The sequence below is a fragment of the Corticium candelabrum genome, chromosome 14, assembly GCF_963422355.1.
Source record: "Corticium candelabrum chromosome 14, ooCorCand1.1, whole genome shotgun sequence".
Taxonomy (NCBI): domain Eukaryota; kingdom Metazoa; phylum Porifera; class Homoscleromorpha; order Homosclerophorida; family Plakinidae; genus Corticium; species Corticium candelabrum.
The window spans coordinates 1,217,531-1,225,620 of NC_085098.1; positions in this window are offsets into that span (position 1 = coordinate 1,217,531).

Consider the following 8,090-nt stretch of genomic DNA (forward strand, 5'->3'; position numbering starts at 1 on the left):
TCTTGCTAAGGCAAGTTTTCTCTGTGCATCATATCAAAATGGCTTCTGATATTCAAGACTCCAGCAAAGTGATCAGTCCACTTATTCAATCGTTTGTCATTGCACTCACATGATGTACCATCTCACTTCCTGATTTCTTACTTGTAAAGGTACAGCACCGGCAATAAGTAACCTAACATTTTTTGGTATGTGTATCATATCCTATTACGTATGTATGGTAGCATCGAGTAGTCTAGCGTAGTGTATTGTATCATATTGCGTATGGTATTGCCTATCCTATCATAGCGTATTGTATCCTATTGCCTATGGTATCATAGGGTATCGTATATCATATTGCGTATCATATATGGTATGGATGGTATCTTATCTTAATTGCATGGTATCATCTTTTATCTTATTCTATCGTACATGGTATCTTTTATCATATCGTATGGTATCGTATCGCTGTCAGCTTACTTATTGCCGGTACTGTAGAAGGCCAGTTTTCCTCACTGATATGCTTTTACATTTTTCCATATATATATATATATATATATATATATATATATATATATATATATATATATATATATATATATATATATTCGAATGATCAAGACTTTTGGTCTCCCCAAAACTTGTACAAACTATTTCTGGCAGGTCTGACTTCTCTTTGGACTGTCTTTTGACAATCAACATTGATCCTTTGCAACCAGGTCCTTTGTTCAAAGCCAGTGGTGCAAAGCATCATTACGGGATTGACTTAGGGGTTAAATGACAGTAGCAGCATTGGCAAACAAATCAGGCAATTTCTTTATCATGACCCAGCACCTCTTTCGAAGTACTAGTCAGTGCATTCTTCATTTCATGTCATTAAACTTCTATGATACCATTGGCTCCCACACTGCTTGTATCTTGCCATACAACTCAGTTCAATATGCTCTTCAATAGCAATGTCCTCTTTGCAATGTTGACATACCACACAGTTTGACACTCGTCTTTCTTGAAACATTTCTAAAAGCCAAAAAGATATTCTGGCACAAACCAACAACAATCAGTCCAGCAATTTACACTACACATAGAGTGTATGATGATCAATCAATACAGCAATATTTCCTTGTTCTTGAGTGCTGCCAGCTAAGTCTGTTCTTATTTGTCTTCTCAAACCATGTGCTCATTACAAAGTATTCATTTCTTTGACAAAATGTCAACACTTGATCACCGCTGACATTTCTTTGACCAATTCCACCACATCGCAACAGAAAGAGTAAACTTGCATAACCACCTACTCAGTCGTTCCTGTCACCGACAATCAAGATATTTGTTATATACATTGCCTGGTTTAATGCTGCTTGTAGCCTAAATAAAATCGATTTATCTCATCTGATGATGCCTTCATTATGAGTGCATAAACTTGACACCAAAGTCCATCTTTGACAGTTATTCTTTAACTGATCTGATCTCCAACAACCAAATGCATTAACTGTTTGTACGTAAATCTCCTTCTCATCAACAAGACTTTGCATGTTAGTACAGGCACTTTGTGACAAATTTTGAGTCAACCTTAAACTAATTGCAACATATATACAGAAAAGTGTCCTCTATAACATACTCAAAAGTCTTAAGGAATATCTGCAGGGGAAAGTGTCAAAAAGTGGTCATACGTTAATGAACTTGTTGCCAATTCTACATCATTATATATATATATATATATATATATATATATATATATATTTGAGTGACACCCATATATTTGTATATAATACAGATAACACAAATAACACATATCCGCCCTAAGGACGAAAGCACTAAGAGTCAAAGTCATAATAATTAGGTGGATAGTCACTAATCAGTCGAGTTGTACTGCCATAAACAAACAGATAACTGTTCATGAAATTGCCTGGAAGCTTGGCCCAGAGACAAGCCAGATGATAGAAGAGACTTCTTTACAATTGATCTAAACACCTCCAGACTATGTGCAGCCCATACTCCGTATGATTCCACCACAAGAGGGTAGAACAAACAGTCATAACTTGAAACGTTAGCAAGATGGCGTTCACCTTTGTCCACTTCCCCAGCCTCAACAGCAGCACCAGCTTTTATGGCAGCATTAATAAGATGAGAGGGAGTGAACGAATTCCTCACGGAAATGTCGAAATAAGCAGCCTTGCCTAGGGAAAAGTCGGGATGGAAAACGTCACCTGGTCTTGTCATAGAATGAGAGGAACAGCGTTGTTCCGACGTACATTGGAGTTGTCTAAATGCAACCAGCGGAAGATGACGTCACATAAGGCATCATGTCCCTTAATGTCCTTCAAGAGGAGGAAAGAAGAAACATCATGTGGTAAAAGCAGAACTACTTTCACGTCTTCAGAAATGGCAGACAGGGTTAGAAGCTGCTTTCCACTGTCTTTCCAGCTTCATAGAATCACATGCAGACGATCAGGATCTCTGTTGTCTGAAATTGATTTCTCAATGCTTTCAATGAGTGTAAGCAAGGGTCCTTTCTCCAACGTGTACATACTCAATTTCTGAAGTTATTTGCATGGTCTCAATGGTCATATCACTGCCATGGAGAACTTCGCTTTGACAATGATGTCATTAGATCATCAGGGGGAGTTCAGCAAGAAGACCCTCTGGGTCCTCTCCTTTTTTCATCAGTTATCCTGGAGCTCCTTGATGATATTGATGGCATACCGGATCTGCACCTCCAGCTTTGCTACTTAGATGATGGCACCTTCGTAGGAAAACGCAGTTCTGCTGCTGCTTTCCTGGACTTACTGTCATCAAAGGACCCATTGCATGGCCTTTACATGAATATGAAGAAATGTGAGGTATTCTGGCCATCAGGTGACATTTCATTTCCAGAGTTCCCTGGAGAGGTCATACGAATCAGTCAGAGTTCAGAAGATGCAGAGTTTTAGGGGCTCCAGTTGTTGGGTCTGATTTATTCTTTAATCAATCCTTTGCCAAACGAGTGGACAATGTTCTCTCCTGTCAGGATCATCTCTCTGATCTCATAAGACCCCCAAGTAGAGAGGCACCTCCTACGCAACTGCCTTAACTTGTGCAAATTAAATCATCTAATCAGAACTGTCCCCCCAGGGAGAGTGACACAACAACTTAGCCGGTTTGATCATGGAGTGCGTCGTTGCCTAGAGAACACGTTCAATTCGTCTATGTCTGACACCTGTTGGAAACAGGCAACCCTACCAGTCCGTCTTGGTGGCCTTGATCTAAGCGAAGCCAGCAGAACAGCTCCAGCAGCCTTCATTGGAAGCTGCAATTCAACTCGCATATTACTAAGTCAATTGCTTGGGCATGCTACATCATTTGTGGATGGCAGTGAGCACTTCAACCTCGCCTCATTTGACCAGAATTTGATAGTTCCTGGTGAACTACCAACTCGAGAGACTTTAAGAAGTGTACTGTCACACTATGAGGATATTGATTTCAAGGCTTCTAACCAACGCAAATTCCAAGCCGTTCTTGACTCATCACTGCCACGGAAAATCAAGGCTAAAAGTAACTTACGAGATAAAGCACATCTCAACTCAGTCTCCGCAAGACATTCCGGGACATGGCTTATGCAATACCTACCCAGAAATTAGGACTGGTCATGTCTCCTCGGGAATTTATGGTTGCTCTTCATATGTGGCTTGGCATTCATGTGTTTCCATCTCCTCCTTCGTCCATTAGGTGTCCTTGTGGTACTGTCATCGATCCACATGGAGATCATGTCTTGGGTTGTGGTCATGGCTCACTAAGAAATAAAAGGCATAACACACTTTGTGACGTCATTTTCAACACAGTTCTTGTTGACAACCGCGACTGCAAGAAGGAGCAACGGTGCAACAGCCACAACAATGCCAAACCAGGGGATGTGTTTCATTCTGACTTCCTGCATGGCCGAGCTGCGTATTTTGATGTGACCATTAGGAATTCCCTACAAGCATCATATCTCCTAGAATCAGCCACCCAACCAGGAGCAGCAGCTGCTGGAGGAGACTCCAAGAAGATTGCATGGTATGAAGATGAAGTTAACGCAGCTGGATGTGATTTCTATCCTCTAGTTGTAGAGACACTGGGAGTTTGGTCTCCTAGTTCTTTAGAGATTTTAAAAATTATAGCAAGAAGAACTGTTTAACTACAGAGACATCAGTCTCTAAAGCTATCCAGCATTTACTGCAACAACTTTCTTTTAGTTTTTGGCGATATAATGCTAATCAGATCTTGGACAGACTAGCCATCTGTAATGTTGACAATGTTATGTGGGAGTATGTGTGATTTGTTTGCCCACTGTTAGTGGGTAAAATATAAAAAAATTAATATATATATATATATCAATGTTTTCGTGGGATTGTAAATGTATTTGAACTTTCTGTGTTTTTTGCAACTACTTACCTGTAAGGCTAAAGTATAATAAGTAGACAACGGATTTATGAGATGTAATAGTTATTATAGTCTTTAATATTATGTATTCAATCAATGTTACTTCCGGGTAAAGGCACATTAAATGTTTTGGCTAGCACCAAGGCACTGAGAACTGCATCAGCAATACAATAAGATGTGCTCGTACTGCTTGAGAAATTGCCTTGCCAGCAAGCATGTGCATTACTGCATTAAGTGCATAAATCAATTACAGCAATTCTTGTAATCCAGATGCAGCCATGAGATGGCCAATACACCCAGGTAACTCAGTTCTGTATGAAACCTCCCAGACAAAGAACAATATCTTAATTCACTTTCCACTGGCTCAGTTACAATAATTATCAGAGACTTCCAAAAAAGTGGTTGATCAAACGTGATAATGAGTGTAACATAGTGGCAACATGCATGCTTACATACATATTCCACTGTTGAGTAGACACATGTGACATCACTGGAATTCATGTCAATCATTCGTAGAAACATCACAGACGATCTCCCAGGGTGATTGCCTTGATGCACAAGTTGCATCATCCCAGACCACATTGGCTTTGGCAATCCAGTCATGATGGAAGTATTCCAAAGAATATCAAGATGTACTGTTGGATTCTGGGCTTTCGTTTCTTCCAGCTAGTGGAAAATCAGTGCAGTCATTCCAATGCTTTCTTCTTTGTGATACAAAATCGAAACTTGTCCAATCATCGCTATGTCATTCCGTGTGACTTTTGCCCTACGGATTGGTTTGCTTTTCTTTGTTTCAGGGTTTATGGCGGCTATCATTCCCATACCATGAAAGGTATTATTACCATCAATGTTCGGATGTTGTGGTCTACATTGTCTGCAACATACCGAACTGAGATGTGAAGTTAGGTATGTCTGTTCCATGGGTTAGCACAACGTTTCTTTCAAATTGGTGTACTTCCTGGTAGGAGCAGCAACAACCATGACAGTGCAGCGAGTCAATGAGGAATCGTGATGCGAAATGATGATATACCTGCACACCTAGACAAACCTGTTGTGGTGCCAGTAACACTCGTGGTCAAGCTGCCTGCAGTATTGCTTGTCCAATGAAGGCAATTTTTGTCTGAACTCCTTTTCCCACAATCAGTCCTTCAAGCAATACTCTCAAGGTTTCTGGTAGGAAGTTGATGCATTCATTAGAACCCATCTAATCACAAGTTGGATAGAGTCATAGACTTTGTAAGATGTTTCCACTGCTTTGATGTCATCCCTAATCAGTTCGGCAGCAGTTTCTACTATCTTCATTTTTCTGTGTCAAGATCAGCTTTCTGCTGACTGCAGAAGTCATGGAGCACGACTTTGGCCTTGTTTCTGAAGGTAACGACATTGGGCTTACCATCGATCTCAGTTTCAATGATAGTATCTCCAAATATTCCTAGAGTTTCTGCTGCATGTGTGGGTGGGTAGCTGTATGCACCGTGTTCTGAGTCAGCCAGATTATCTTCCATACAGCTAATTAGATCATGGATCGTGATCTGTTCGTCATCATTTTCTTCATGAAAAGTAGCAACCTCCAAAAATGCATCTGTTCTTTCTTTATCTTTTGGGTGACCTACTTTTGCCATTTTCGAGCTGTTCATTTCACGCTGATAAATTGCTGGTATCTGTTTCTTTGTATGAAATTTACACTACACCCTCCGTGGTAGACAGCATCTGTAGCATAAAGATCATGAACATGCAGTATTTGAATTACGTGCGTTTGACTTTGGGAACCCCGGATGACCAGATATGCCTGGTGGCACTATAAAGCCACCGGTCTGACCGGACTACTTTTCAATATTTGTACTTTCACCAATGGACTATTCCCGACAACTTCCGGAATAAGGCATAGCTGATTAAATAAGTCTTTATTAAATCACTTTGAGACTGTCTCATATCAAGTGCCTGCAGCCCCGCAGATCAGAACACATACAGCTCGTAGACACGTTCATTCTGGTTTTAGAATAGCAGATAGTAAGTGGAACCAGATTGTGTTGCTACTAGCTGTCACCTCCCTCTAATGACTCTTCTGGGAGTCTAAGAGTTTACCCTGTGCTGCACCGTACTCTGCACAGACCAAATGCATGGTTTGATACCTGATTGTCTTTTCACTACGACGTCGATGACACTCAGGACATTGCATTCTGTCATTACAGTACTATGTAACATAGGAAACAAATTATATCTTTTGTGTCTGTCTGCACATAAGCGTCTGTGCGAGCTTGTAAATTTTCAACTGGACCACTTCCAAACTGCCAGCTATGCCCTTGGTACAAGATAAATGTCAGGAGCTGCCATTAAGGTCACGTCACCACCCTTATGGCTGGGCTCCAGTGCACTAAGCAGGTCAACTTCAGGCCAGCAAGCCAGCCACTTCCAGGTACTAGCACGATCACTGGCTGGTGACGCCAACTGAGATTTTAGGCACCCTCCATCCCAACAGAGATCTAAGCGATTGATAGTCAAACCACAGCTGGTGACTCTTACCAACACCAATCAACAACCGAGTACTTATTTAGAATCCTGAGTCACAGAGGCAGAGTGTGTGAGTTCCTTGCCCAAGGAAATTACAAATGTGCTGAACCCAGACTTGAACTCATGAGACTTGAACTTGCTACCCAAAGGTCCCAAATGTCCCAAAAGTTTCCACTATCCAATGCAACTGTCTAATGATTGAGCTAACACATGCACACGTGCACACACACACACACACACACACACACACACACACACACACACACACACACACGGAAAATGGCAAATGGATAAAAAGCTACCATTCGTTACAAGCACGCCCCCAGCCAGTTGGCTGGGTTCCTGTGCACTACACAAGAGCTATGGGCCGTGCTAAGTAATCTCCTGGAGCCTGGCCAAGTACTCGCAGGAGCACCAACTTCGATGCCAACTGTGATGTGGACACCCAAAGTCCCACCTGGACCCCAGTGGCTGATGGACTTTGTCGCAGTCGGAGCCTTTGCCACCCCAGTCAATGACCAGGTACTCATTTATACTCCTGAATCGAGACAGGCAATTGTGCTTGAGTTTCTTGCCCAAGGAAATTATGCCATAGCTTGGCATCACTGTGACTTGAACCTGCAACCCTGAAAGGTCCCAAATGTAAACACTTCATACGACTCTAACCAACTGAGCCATCGCGTGCGCATACACACACACACACACACACACACACACACACACACACACACACACACACACACACACACACACACACACACACACACACACACACACACACACACACACACACACACACACACACACACACACACACACACACACACACACACAAACACGCAAACACACTGCTGACCTATTTCTAGCCACATCAAATCATTCTATAAAGAGAACACAAATAGGTTCTACTCAAAACCATGCATACACACACTGCACATGTAAACTTAGTTAGTTTAAAGGAGAACTCTCACCAAATACTAAAACTTGTTGAAAGAAAGATACAAGGCCTGGTATCTTCCTGCAGAAAACCTACTGTCCAGACAGCCACAGAAGCAGAGAATCGGCAATGAGTTGTTCAGACAATTCCCCGTATGTACAGGAAGTCTTACTCTCTCGAAGTAACTACTTTAGGTTTAACCATACCAAGTGCTCCTAATGCACCCAAAATTCAGTGAGACATGATCTATGAGCTAATCCAAGAAGAATCT